The sequence below is a fragment of the Myotis lucifugus genome, unplaced genomic scaffold, assembly GCF_000147115.1.
Source record: "Myotis lucifugus unplaced genomic scaffold, Myoluc2.0 scaffold_13, whole genome shotgun sequence".
Lineage (NCBI taxonomy): Eukaryota > Metazoa > Chordata > Mammalia > Chiroptera > Vespertilionidae > Myotis > Myotis lucifugus.
The window spans coordinates 6,232,432-6,247,030 of record NW_005871061.1 but is presented as its reverse complement, the minus strand read 5'-3'; the positions used below and the strand labels follow the sequence as shown (position 1 = coordinate 6,247,030).

The 14,599-nt window shown below is 45.6% G+C and overlaps 1 pseudogene; it reads left to right on the top strand.

The window, feature by feature from the left end:
• The first annotated feature begins 2,558 nt into the window (after positions 1-2,558).
• LOC102422838 lies at positions 2,559-10,887 on the top strand (annotated as a pseudogene).
• The last annotated feature ends 3,712 nt before the right edge of the window (positions 10,888-14,599 follow it).

The following is a 14,599-nucleotide window of genomic DNA, read 5'->3' as shown; positions in this document are numbered from 1 at the left end:
AGACAGGGGGCTTGAGCATCTGTCAACAAAAATATGAGTCATATATGCAAGCCATATATGTAATTTAAATTTTTCTAGTAGCCATATTTTTAAAAAGCAAAAATAAGATGAAAATTATTTTAATAAGATGTATTTAACCAAAATGTCATTTCAACATGTCATCAAGATAATAATTATTAATGGGTCCTTTTTACATCATTGCTTTCATACTAGTCACCAAAATCTAATGTGTATTTTACTTTTAAGCACATCTCAGTCCAGACTAGTTACATTTCAAGTGCTCAAAATACGTAGCAGTAGCTATTACACAGGACAGTGCAGACTTAAATCACAAAGGGCTTACCTAACATGCTGAGGGGTTGAATTCTATCTTTAAGGCAATAAGGAGAAATTAAAGGATTTAAAACAGGGAGTGACATGAAACAGCAAACATCTACCACATGCCTGACACTGATCTCAATGCTTGGATTGGAAAATCAATGAGACTCAATCTCTGACTTCAGGCAATTTACTGGCAAGTAGGAAAGACAGACATGAAACCACGATCCTGGTGGGACTAAATTTAAAATGTGAGGAAAGTCAATTTTACTTAGAATAGTATGTACTTATTTCCTTATTAGAATACAGATATCTTCAGGTCAAAAAATATTTCACTCCTTTTTGTATTTTCCCTAACATCTAACAAGGACTCTTGCACATAATAGGAACTATAAAAATATATTAAATGATGACACAGGAACAAAACTGACAAGAATATTACCATTACAAACAAGAGAAAAAGAAGGCGGCAACATAAAGCATGAGGTAATTCTTTTCAGCTTTAATAGCAAATGATTGTTATTTAAATACTAATTGACCCAGTGCATGAAATTCATGCACATTACAAGGGAATTAATTAGAGGAAATATTTTAATATTGCTATTTGCCCTTTCTCTATAATAGAAGTGTCAGAGATGAAAGAAAATTAGTAAAGTGTATATGAAAATCTTCCTCCTGTCAGAGTCTGGGGTGTCCCATGAGAACCAGAGTCAAGTCCCTGCCCACCCACATGCACCTCGAAATCATGCAAGACCCAGACCCAGCTGGCCCCACCCCCATTGGGCTAGATCCAGATCCAGCCGGCCCCACCCGTCAAGTCCCGCTGGGTGGGGGTTGCAGCCTCAGGTTGCCTGGCCCGGCGCCAGGGCAGGGGGCACGGCCTGAGGTCCCCCGGCCCGGGACATGGGGTGCACCTTGAGGTCCCCTAGCCCAGGGCAGGGTGCATGGCCTGAGGTCCCCCAGCCCAGGCCAGGGCAGGGGCACGCCTTGAGGTTCCCCATCAAGCCCTGTGGGTGGGGGGCATGGCCTGAGGTCCCCTGTCAAGCCCCAGGGGTTGGGGGCATGGCCTGAGGTCCCCCAGCCCAGGCCAGGGCAGGAGCACACCTTTGAGGTCCCTGTCAAGCTCTGCTGGGCAGGAGGCGCGGCCTCAGGTTCCCTGGCTTGGCACCAGGGTGGAGGGTGCGGCCTCAGGTTCCCCAAGACTGAGCAAGGGTGGGAGGCGCAGCTTGAGGTTCCCCATCAAGCCCTGTGGGTAGGGGGCATGGCCTGAGGTCCCCTGTCAAGCCCTGCATGGCAGGGGGAGTGGCCTCAGGTCCTCTGGCCTGGCACCAGGGTGGGAGGCATGGCCTGAGGTCCCCCAGCCCGGCACCAGGGTGGGGGGCACAGCCTGAGGTCCCCAGTGAAGCCTCGGTGGATGGGGGAGGGGGTGCACCCTGAGGTCTCCCGTCAAGCCCTGCCAGGCAGGGGGGAGCGGAGCCTCAGGTCCACTGCCTGGCCCAGCACCACACAGCCTCAGGTCCCTGCTGATTGTTCGTTAAGGCTCGTTACGGGAACTCAGCCTCCACTGTGGGTGAAGCCATCTTGTGTTATGGAATCCCTGCCTCCACTGTGGGCGCAGCCATCTTGACCTTTACGGTGTGATGGTCATTTTGCATATTCCCTCTTTATTAGATTAGATGAGTAAGTTGTATTGCTTTGATGGTGGGGGAATTTTCAATATATAATATGTAAATATACTTCATTAAAATATTGAGATTAGATGGAATACTAGATGTTAAACTGCACTGAAAAGTTTAAATGACTGTACAGAAATCAGGGGTTAAACACACACATGTACACACACACACCAGAAGAGTCTTGCAATGGATATTTTGATGCCCTTTGAGACTGAAAGTATATTAAGTGTATATCGAACCTCAGTTTAAAAATATCAAGGGATTGCCCTAGCTGGTTTGGCTCAATGGACAGTGTGTCAGCCTGTGGACTGAAGGGTCCCGCATTCGATTCCTGTCAAGGGCACATGCCTGGGTTGTGGGCTCAATCCCCAGTGTGGGGCGTGCAGGAGGCAGCCAACCAATGATTTTCTCTCATCATTGATGTTTCTACCTCTCTCCCCCCATCTCCCTTCCTCTCTGAAATCAATAAAAAATATATTTAAAAAAATAATGGGATCAATCAACTGAGCTAATTTAACTTTTGTTCCACATAATGTTTTCTTATTCAAAAACTACAAAATAGATATGCGGTGTTGCCACAAAGTAAAGGAGAATCCCCAGGTAAATGAACACAAAAATTCATAAATTAAATGGTATTACACAATAGTCAATACAGTTAAAATAATGTGTATGTCTGTCTGTATATAGGTATTCAGAACAAATGATGAACATACAGATTAATCCAACAGAAAGTATTTAGGAGGAATTGGCTTTCATTTACCAGAGTTAATCAACTTTCATTTACCAGAGTTAACTAGATGAATCGAGGTGGTTTTGATTAAGAGCTTCTGTTCCTGCTCCCCCTGAGAATCAACTTGTCCACTAAACTGGACAAAATATAGCAATATCCACATTTGGCTGTTTGAACTAAGGAATTAAAGTGAAATTTCAGCCAATTCAGAATCAGTGTGGCAGATGTTTTGATATTTCAGTTTTGCTCTATATTGATATTTCAGTTTTAGAAATGGTGTAAGTTTATTTTTTCCAGTTCCAGCTGGTTCATTTGTTGATTTAGATTTTAAAAATCAGTGGAAAGAAAGGACAGTTTGGTTCAGATTTGAGCCTATTAGATAAATCCAGCAAATCAGCTTAAATTCATTATTTTTCTTTGGGGGAGGGGGATTCATGATTAGTTCAAGGATCTTATTTTGCTCTTATTTTAGTTGTTAGAAGTTAGGTTATGCAATATTGGAGGTGTTGTGTCAGGTAAACTTTCTCATCAGAGTGGTCCAATTACCACTCAGACAGCTATGTATGTGTTTATGTATATGTTTGTGCTTACATGCTAGCTTAAAAACTAAACCAAAAAAGATGTGAATGTCTGAATTCAAAGATAATGGCAGGTCATATTTTCATTTATATTTCCCTAAAGTCTGGAGTGACTATAGAAATGCTTATCAACACTAATAAAAGAGAAACATGGTAATTAGCGTACGACCGCTACCCTTCCCATTGGCTAATCAGCATATCCTTATGCAAATTAACTGTCAGCCAAGATGGCGGCCAGCAGCCATGCACTGAAGCGAGCAGGGAGGCTTGCTTGCTTCAGTGACTGCGGACTCCAACGTTCCCCGCCTAACTTGCCGGCCTCTCAGCTGCAACTCTAAGCAACTATGTACTATGTTGCAGATAGGAAGCTAAACAAAACCCCAGAAACCAGCCGGACTGAAAGCCAGCCAGACTGCAACATTGTATCGATGTTTTCAGCAGCAAGGCCTCAGAGCTAAAGCTGTCCCAGAATAAAAAAAAGAAAACAAGGAGTGGTTGGGAGCTTCAGTCACTTGCCACCTGGAAAAGAGGCCTCAGCCCCTCACCCAGACTGGCCAGGCACCCCAGTGGGGACCCCCACCCTGATCCAGGACACCCTTCAGGGCAAACAAGCCAGCCCCCACCCATGCACCAGGCCTCTATTCTATATAGTAAAAGGGTAATATGCCTCCCAGCACCGGGATCAGTGGAGCAGTGAGGCCTCCCGGCACCGGGATCAGCATGACAGGGGGCAGCGCCCAAAACCCCTGATCGCCCTGTGGCTCTGTGTGTGACAGGGGGCGGGGCCACAACCTCCCTATCCGCCCTTCTCTGTTCGTGACAGGGGAAGGCGCCCCAACCCCCTGATCAGCCCTGCTCTGTGCCTGATAGGGGGGAACTCCCCAATCCCCTGATTCCCTGCGGCTCTGTGTTTGACTGGGCCAGCGCACAAACCCCCGCCCCCCCCCCACGGGCCCTGCTCTGTGTGTGACAGGGTAGAGCCATAACCTCTCCATCCGCCCTGCCTTGAGTGTGACAGGGGGTGGCGCCCCAACCCCCTGATCGCCCTGCTCTGTGGGTGATAGAGGGTGGTGCCCCAACTCTCCTCCACGGCCTTGCTCTGTGTGTGACAGGGTAGTGCCCCAACTCCCCAATCGGCCCTGCTCTGAGCCTGACCAGGGGCTGCACTTAGGAATTGGGCCTGCCCTCTGCCACCCGGGAGCAGGCCTAAGCCAGCAGGTCATTATCTCCCGAAGGGGTCCCAGACTGCGAGAGGGCACAGGCCGGGCTGGGGGACCCCCTTCCCCACCCCCCCCCCGAGTACACAAATTTTTGTGCACTGGGCCTCTAGTTCTATATAATAAAGAGGTAATATGCAAATGGTCCTCACGCCCTCATGCCATCATGCCATAATGGCTCAGACACTCAACACTGGGGAGAGAGGATTAGGGACCAGCCAGGCACAAATGAGCTTGAGAGAGAAGAATGGGGACCATCCAGACACAAATGAGAGGAATGGGGACTAGCCAGGCTGTGGCCTGGGAGAGGGCCAAGCCACCTGCCCCGTGGTCCCGGGCGCCAGCAGCTGGGGCTTCGGCCCAGGAGAGGGACAAGCCACCTGCCTTGTGGTCCCAGGTTCCAGTGGCTGCACCTGCGCCTGTGGCCTGGGGGATGGACAAGCCACCTGCCCCATGGTCCCCGAGGTCCCAGGCACCAGCGGCAGGGCCTGTGGCCCGAGAGAGGGACAAACCGCCCACCCTGCAGTCACAGGAGCTAGTGGCTGCACCTGTGCCTCTAGCCTGGGAGAGGTACAAGCCACCCACCCTGCCAGTGCCTGCAGCTGTGGCCTGGGTGAAGCCATCCACCCACTGTCCCCTGTGGCTGAAGCTGGCCTGGGCAACGCCGGCCCAGGTCCTGGGTGACTGTGCTGGCCAGAGGGAGGGAAGCTGGGTTCCAGGTGCCTGCAACTGGCCGGAGGAGGGAATCCTGGGTCCCAGGTGTGGGGCAAGGCAGAGGCAGTTAGGGGCAATCAGGCCAGTAGTAGAGCAGTTAGGAGTGACTAGGCAGGCAGGGAGAGGTGGTTAGGAGCAATCAGGCAGGCAGAGGGGTTAGGGGTGATCAGGCAGGAAGGCAGGTGAGCGGTTAGGAGCTAGCAGTCCTGGATTACAAGAGGCAGTTGGACATTCCCCAAGGGGTCCCGGATTGGAGAGGGTGCAGGCCGGGCTGAGGGATGACCCCCCCAACTGCCATGCATGAATTTCATGCACCGGGTCTCTAGTATAGTAATAATTATCTGCACTAATGGTCAACCAAAATTGAAACAGCTAAGTCTAATTTCCTGACATTAGAAATGGATATTCTAGCAAGATTAGTTATTAGTCAACTTTATATTTCTCAGAGTTTGCATGCTATTGGTATCTATATCTCCATATTTTGGAGAAACTAGATTCTTGAGAAGAGCAAAAGCCATTAAAGAGTTAGGAAATAAAGCTTATAAGAAAAGATTTTAAGGGGTTGGTTATTACACAGTAAAGTGCCTAGGGGATAATTAAATATAACCCATTAACATTTTGAATAGCATATTTTAAAAAGGAGAGCAAGGCTAGATGGCAGTTTCTAAAATGAGTCAAACTACAGCCTATATTTTTGTTTTGCAAGAAAACGGCATTTAAAGTTATATCATGACAGCATAATTAATTCAAAATACACATTATCTGTGAACCTAGTGGAATCCCCATTTCTGAACATCTACACTAATAAAAGAGAAACATGGTAATTAGCGTACGACCGCTACCCTTTTCATTGGCTAATCAGTGAGTATATGCAAATTAACTGTCAGCCAGGCAGCTGGAAGCGAACATGAGGCTTGCTTGCTGCAGTGAAGGAGGACTCCAAAGTTCCCCGCCTCACTTCCTGGCCTCTGAGTTGCAACTCTAAGCAACTATGTACTATGTTGCAAATAAGAAGATAAACAAAACCCCAGAAACCAGCTTTCATTCAGCCGGGCTTTAGCAACATTGTATCAATGTTTTCAGCAGCGAGGCCTCAGAGCTAAAGCTGGCCCAGAATAAAAAAAAAAAAGAAAACAACGAGCGGTTGGAAGCTTCAGGCACTCGCTTCCGGAAAACAGCCCTCAGCCCCTCACCCAGACTGGCCAGGCACCCCACTGGGACCCCCACCCTGATCTAGGACACTCTTCAGGGCAAACCAGCCAGCCCCCACTCATGCACCAGGCCTCTATCCTATATAGTAAAAGGGTAATATGCCTCCCGGCACCAGGATCAGCGTGACAGGGGGCAGCGCCCAAACCCCCTGATCGCCCTGCAGCTCTGTGTGTGATAGGGGGCGGGGCCACAACCTCCCTATCTGCCCTGTTCTGTTCATGACAGGGGAAGGCGCCCCAACCCACTGATCAGCCCTGCTCTGTGCCTGATAGGCGGGAGCTCCCCAATCCCCTGATTGCCCTGCAGCTCTGTGTTTGACAGGGTGCAGCGCACCAACCCCCTGATCAGCCCTGCTCTGTGTGTGACAGGGTGCGGCGCCCCACCCCCCCCCCCCCCCGGGCCCTGCTCTGGGTGTGTAAGGGGAGAGGCATAACCTCTCCATCGGCCCCTCCCGAGTGTGACAGTGGCCGCGCCCCAACCCCCTGATCGGCCCTGCTCTGTGGGTGATAGAGGGTGGCGCCCCAAACCCCCTCCACGGGCCTTGCTCTGTGTGTGACAGGGTAGAGCCATAACCTCTCCATTGGCCCTGCCCTGAGTGTGACCTGGTGTAGCGCCCCAACCCCCTTATCCGCCCTGCTCTGTGTGTGACAGGGGGCAGTGCTCCAACTCCCCTATCGGCCCTACTCTGTGAGTGACAGCGGGGAGCTCCTCAACCCCCTGATCGGCCCTGCTCTGTGCGTGACAGGGTACGGAGCCCCAACACCCCTGATGGGCCCTGCTCTGTGCATGATCGGGGGTGGCGCCGCAACCTCCCCATCGACCCTGCCTTGAGTGTGACAGGGGGCGGTGCCCCAACCCCCCAATCGGCCCTATCCTGAGCGTGACTGAGGGTGGCATCGCAAACTCCCAATCCGCCCTGCTCTGTGCATGACGGGCCGGCGCCCCAACTCCCCAATCGGCCCTGCTCTGAGCCTGACCAGGGGCTGCACCTAGGGATTGAGCCTGCCCTCTGCCACCCGGAAACAGGCCTAAGCCAGCAGGTCGTTATCTCCCAAGGGGTCCCAGACTGCGAGAGGGCACAGGCCGGGCTGGGGGCCCCCCCCCCCAGTGCACAAATTTTTGTGCACCGGGCCTCTAGTCCTATATAATAAAAGGCTAATATGCAAATCAACGGAATAGCGGAATGACCGGTCGCTATGAGGTACCCTGACCACTAGGTGGCAGACGCTCAGTGCAGGAGCTGCCCCCTGGTGGTCAGTGTGCTCACTGCTAGCGAGCGCAGTGGTGGTTGCAGGAGCCTCTCCCGCCTTCGTGGCAGCACTAAGGATATCCGACTGATGCCATTGGTAGGACATCCCCCGAGGGCTCCCCGACTGTGAGAGGGTGCTAACTGGGCTAAGGCCCCATCCCCCACCCCCCAGTGCATGAGATACCATGAGATAAAACTCCACCAAATGTGGTTGGCTTTGGTCCAAATCCATGATTCTCAAACCTGACTTGTCATAGAATCCCCTAGAAGTGCTGGAAAAAATTTCCTCCACCTCACTGCTCCTGGAAAATTAGATTCATTAGGTCTGGTTTGGGACCAGGAATCTATTTTGTAAAGCTCCTCAGATGGATTCTAATGATGAGCTAGATATGAAAACCATGGACATAACTAAATGGAAGTCCAAGATCAAGGAGATGGCAGATTTGAAATCTGGCACCAGTTTCCTGGTTTACAGGTCCCTTTTATAAGGGCACTGATCCTACTAGTGAAGGTTCTGCCCTGAGAAATTAATCACCAACCAAAGGCCCCACCTCCAAATTCTAGCACACTGGGAATTAGGATTCAACAAATGAATTTTAGGGGGACATAATCTATAGCAAGAACCTTTTCACCTTCAGATTCTTAATTTCATAGTAAGTGTTGTATAAAGAGCTCATTCAACTCTAGGGTTTTCTGATTTTTTTTGTAAAGGGTTAATATAGACACATGAACCAGTATGTTTTTACTTTGTATGTACCCCAAAGATCCTCTACTGTTTAAAATACAGTATCACTTAAAATTTGTAGTTTTTAAAGCATATTTTTATTGAATGTAAGTTATATGAAAGAAGGTTAAACATCTTTTTTCAAAGCAGAGGAGAACCCCCACTGTGTAGAGCAGAAGGGCTCCATCTAGGTGATATAGTGGGGCCTTGACTTATGAGTTTAATTCGTTCTGTGACCGAGCTCATAACTCAAATTACTCGTATGTCAAATCAAAAAGTGAACGAGTGAGACACGTGATGCTGGCCTGATGTTGTGGCGTTCACTGCGACGTTCGCTGCACCAACTAGCGGTGGGGTATCTGAAGCTGGCTCGTAACCCGAATTTTAGCTCACAACTCAAAGCAAAAAATCAGCCGAGAGACGGCTCGTATCTCGAAAAACTCGTTAGTCGGGACACTCGTAAGTCAAGGCCCCACTGTACATTGATATATTAGTATTGTAAGCATGTAATATTTTTTTAAAAGCTGAACATTGAGATGAAATTTAATTTAGAAAATAGTAAAACTCCTAATTTATGTAATAAATTACATTTTCTATAAATTGTCTTTTTTTTTGTTCCCCCCAATCCATTAGATTTCTCACTTGCTCATTCCACAATCTGAGTATTCTTTAAAATATATGGTAAATCTTCCCACTTGTCTGCTGTGAAAATAGGCCTGAAGTTGAGACAGGATTCTATAATTTATGTTAATGATTGCTATAATCCTTTTTAATGATACACAGCTTTCAAGCATACCTGCTATAGCCAAGAGTCCAAGTCCAAGTTATGAATAAATGTTTTCCACCTCTATAAATAAGTCCTGGCCAAAAGTCCATCCTCATACTATGTAAGGGGGCACTTATGTGATGATACTTCAGATGAGGTAGTTGGTTGCCTGGGCTGATAAAAACCCCTTAATATCCATTACTTAGAATGTTTTACTGATCACTATTGATATTAAAAGGCAATAACTGATAGGTGTTAATTCCCCTCCATTCACACTTTTATATAATCTGAAACATTCCTTCTTATGTGCAGAAATGTGTAAAAGGGGGACTTCTGTAAATAATACCTCTCAATTTTGCTAGCTTTAGTCCTTGCCATAAAACTATATAATTCATTGGTCTGTAAAAGAACTATAATATAAAATATATTAAAGGATCTATATAAATGCAAATACAACAAAAAATACAATTGATTTTTATGGATTTTAAGCCTTAAATATAAGTAAAAGCTCCATAGACTACTAGACACAGTCTGATAAAATGTCAAAATGGTTCCCTAAGGGAAATCAGAATGATGTTCCAGAATACCATTTTTAACAGCCCCCACTGTTCTTTGATACTCCCTGATTTGCTTGGGGGAAGGGTTGTCACAGAAGTGCTAAAAAGACTCCTAAGAAATAAAACCATAAGAAGATAACCCTTAAAGGGAAAAGACACATGATGGCTGTCTCCAAAACTTTTCTGCTGAAATTCACTTTTGTAATTCCATTTATATAGTCACATGAACACACAGGACTTCAAACTGATCCATTGAAATCCTAATAACAGTTTCATTTCAAAAAATAAATAGCAGAGTGTGCCTGTCTGCTACTCGCCGCTCTGAGGCAGACTGGCCCTGGGTGCCCAGTGCCCTTGCCAAGGCCATGCTGGGGCCACGTGCCTGCCCCAGCCTCTTCATTGGGAAGCGTGCTCAGCAGGGTAGCGTCCACAGCCCACCACCTTGGAGAACCGCAAGTCCACCCAGCAGATGAGGACAGGAACCAGAGCAGCTGAGGCCCCAGGACGAGGACGCAGAGGCAGTGTGCACTGAGCAGGGTGCTGATTCCACTGAAGCAACTGCTAAACCACAGATGTTTTTAAGCTGTGAGGGATTTGTGCAAATACCCACACCATACCCAAACTTCAAAGATATCCGATAGCAAAATGACTTGAGTAATCCTCACTCTTATAAGAATAAAATTCCATTTAAGGCAGATGGTGTTTATATCGAATAAGTTCTAAATAAGTGGAGAGAGGATTATGAAAAACTGGAGCACAACCACACTTACATTCAATGGCTTTTCCCCCAGAGGGAACAAGGCTTGAACTTTTATGCTAAAGAACTAACTACAGATGAAATTGAGGAATTCAAACAATCAAAAGAAACAATTAGAAGATTCCTACTGGCTTATAAAATTATGTTAGAATTTGGGGGGGGTGGTGCAGAAGATAAAACTAGGAATTTCGCTGGGTCTGTTAACTGGCAAGAAAGATTTCAGCATCGGAATGAGTCCCAGCGCAACTATTTAAAAAGAATCACCCATATCTTAAAAGCCTTGGTGACTTCAATATGAAAGTTATAAATCTCCTTGTGTAAAATGTATTCTTCATGAAGCTCTTGTGGAAATAAGAACTCCAAAACTTCCTCCTCGGCTGCTCATGTAAATAGCAAACTAGCTGAAGGAAGAAAGGTGGCACTTAGACAGCCTGGAGAAGAGACAGCCCAGCCAGGCGCAGGGCCCAGCAGTGAAGCTGCCAGGCCAGGGAACACAGAGAAGCATAGTAATGCTGAAAATTCCAATTCTCAACCAGAAAACATCCCACAGAGAAAAAGGAGAGGGCATCTCCTCCTGAAAAGATGAAGAAGGTGAACATTACAACAAACACCGTGAAAATCCTGGAAATACAGGTTCCTAGGATAATGTACTATCAGAATGAATTGCCAGAAACCCATAAGCTAGTTTAGGTGGGAGGAGAACACCGCTGTACAGTTTATCCTAAAGGACAGAAGTCACAGTTCACATTTTAGCCATCTGTTTGTGATTTATGTTGTAAGCATTGTTATTCTATTTTGGATGACAATAAGTTTAATAAGATGTTTTAAGATAAAACCCAATAAATAAATTTTTTTTCTGTAAATAAATATATAAATAAATATCAACTACCACCCAGTATTTATAGTTTACTGTAAGATCAACATCTTTGGAGAAAACTAATCAGCTAATAGCCATCACTACTACCTAGGTAGATGATTTACTTTACCATACAGAGAGAAATATTTGAGTAATATTTCTAGCCCTTGAAGGCAATCAGGGACGCTATTGAAATCCGTTTGCAACTCCTCATATCAAGCAGTGAAGCAGGCCAATTAGTTTTCCCTGTTCTCACAATCTAAAATTTTAAGAAACAACCATAATAATAAAAATAATAGTAGCTAACATATTCCAAGAACTGCCTATTTGCCAGACCTGAACTAGAGGTTTACATGTGTTATTAGTTTAACCCTCACAATGACTATTTGACGAAACGGGTAATTGTTTATATCATATAAACAAGGAAGTCATAGTTAATTTATCCTACATAATAAATAGGTAATATGCAAATTGACTGCCACACCCTCACACAAGATGGCCACTCCCATGTGGGCACAAGATGGCCACCACAAGATGGCAGGCATGGGAGGGCAGTTGAGCGATCAGGCCAGCAGGGGAGGGCAGATAGGGGCAACCAGGCCAGCAGGGAAGTGCAGTTGAGGAGACCCAGGCCTGCAGGGGGGGCAGTTAGGGACGACCAGGCTGGCAGGGGAGGGCAGTTAGGGCAGTTGGGGGCAACCAGGCCAGCAGGGGAGGGCAGTTGGGGGTGATCAGGCTGGCAGGGGAGCAGTTAGGTGTCGATCAGGCTGGCAGGGGAGTGGTTAGGGGATGATCAGGCTGGCAGGTGGAAGCAGTTAGGGCAGTGGTTCTCAAACTTCCTAATGCCTCGACCCTTTAATACAGTTCCTCATGTTGTGGTGACCCCCAACCATAAAATTATTTTCATTGCTACTTCATAACTGTAATTTTGCTACTGTTATGAATCGTAATGTAAATATCTGATATGCTATATGTGTTTCTGATGGTCGCAACCCACAAGTTGAGAACCACTGAGTTAGGGGTAATCAAGCAGGCTGGCAGGCGAGCGGTTGGGAGCCAGCAGTCCTGGATTGTGAGGATCGGGCATAAACTGGCAGTTGGACATCCCCTGAGGGGTCCCAGATTGGAGAGGGTGCAGGCTGGGCTGAGGGACACCTTCCCCCTCTCAGTGCACAAATTTCATGCACCGGGCCTCTAGTTTGTGTATAAAAGCACAGCTAGTCAGCAGACTCAGACTGTGTATGAAGGCAGCTCTTTTGAATCCTCTGGGACAGGTATGCTTTTTACTATATGGCACTGCCTCTTAGCATAGCATCATGAGCAAACTAAGTCAGACAAACACTTTCTTGTTCTTCTAAGAAAAATGTATTCAAATAAAGATTAAATAATACAGTCCAGAGACATATAGATTAAACATAAAGTGGTTAGGACATGAGGTGAGATAGTAGTGGTAACAAGAGTAGAAATAAATTAGAGAACAAAAGAGTCTACTTTGAAATGTACATACAGGACACATTTTCAAATTGTGGAACTGCCATGGCATAGTTTTTCTATGAAAAAGAATTAAGTTCCAAGAAAAAAAGACTATACAGGGGTGGGGCCTTGACTTATGAGTGTCCCGACTAACGAGTTTTTTGAGATACGAGCCATCTCTCGGCCGATTTTTTGCTTTGAGTTGCGAGCTAAAATTCGGATTACGAGCCAGCTTCAGATACCCCACCGCTAGTTGGCGCAGCGAACATCACAGTGAACGCCACAACATCAGGCCAGCATCACGTGTCTCACTTGTTCACTGTTGATTTGACATACGAGTAATTTGAGTTACGAGCTCCATCACAGAATGAATTAAACTCGTAAGTCAAGGCCCCACTGTACAATACTTTTTATGTTTGATCCTGAATGCTCAACTGACCAGAAATATACTATAAAAAAATATACTGTGTTGGTCCCCCCAAAAATAAAATAAAAAAGGACATGATGCCAAAATTAGGTTTAAAGAGATGAATATAATCCTTTTGTCCTGTAGTATGAAGCTTTATCTTTAAACTTTGTCAAATATTATTTTTCCATATTCCCAAAATATAAATGGAATTGGAAGGGTTTGTGAAATGTTGGAGAGAATGAGCAAATTTAACTCCTCAATTCACAAGTTTCATTAGGAAACATTCTTAATTTTGATATGTCAGCCTGTTTATTGAATTATCTTTGCTACTTAAATTCTCTTAAAAAAATGATGGTTAAACACTTTCTAGTATAATGGCATCATCAATTATATTAGCTTATACACGAAGAGGCAAAAGTAGGTGTACATTTGTTTGTATGGGAAATGATATAATAATTACTAAATAATAATACAAGAATACTAGATAAAACTGTTAGAGAGACAGATACCTATTAATGTCACTGCTCTTCTCTAAAACTAAAGATATTAATGGCTCTCTTGAAGATACCTTGTATTTTTTGTTAAGGTTTATGAGGGCAGATGAACTATAGGCTCATAAAACAAGAGCCACCCCTGTCCCCTTAAACTCTGTGTTTCACGTATTTACAACTGTAACCCTACTTGTGCCCCACCCTGTGCATTATTTCTAACTGGTATCCCTACCTGTTTATAAAGAGGTGGCTCTTTATGCCACATCAATCTGTGGTAACATTAAGCTGGACCCAAAGCTAAGATTTTGTTAAGAGGGTGCCAGTGATTTCCTTTAAAACACTTCCTCCATTTGCACATGTGTGCATGTGCATGTATGTGTGCATATATGTATAAAAAGCTGTGTTCCAAACCTCAAGGTTGCAGCAGAAATTGGATTAGATGAAATTTCTTGAGTGAAATACAAAGCAACAACAATGTCAGAAGACGCTAGTTTTAGAACCTTGAGATAGAGTGAATTAAAATCCCTGAATAGGGACTCAGAAGTCTCTTAAGACAACAACTACCAACAGCTAATGTTTTTATAGAACACCTTCCCCCACAAACTATGCTAGGATAGAATAGAGGAAATGCTATAATAAAAAAGAAATTTATTGAAGCTAAGATACGCCTGCCACTAAGTCACCTTGGAAATAACAAATGAAGTAGGGGGAAAATCACACATTTGTGTGTATCCTATGTGAATAGATATATGGCAGGGCATAGAAAGATGCGTGTTTGTATATACACATCACAAACACAAATTTTTCTAAAGGACCTCTGAATTCTTAAGAGCCTGTGAAAGTAATTTCTACAACAGAGGAAAAACTTATAT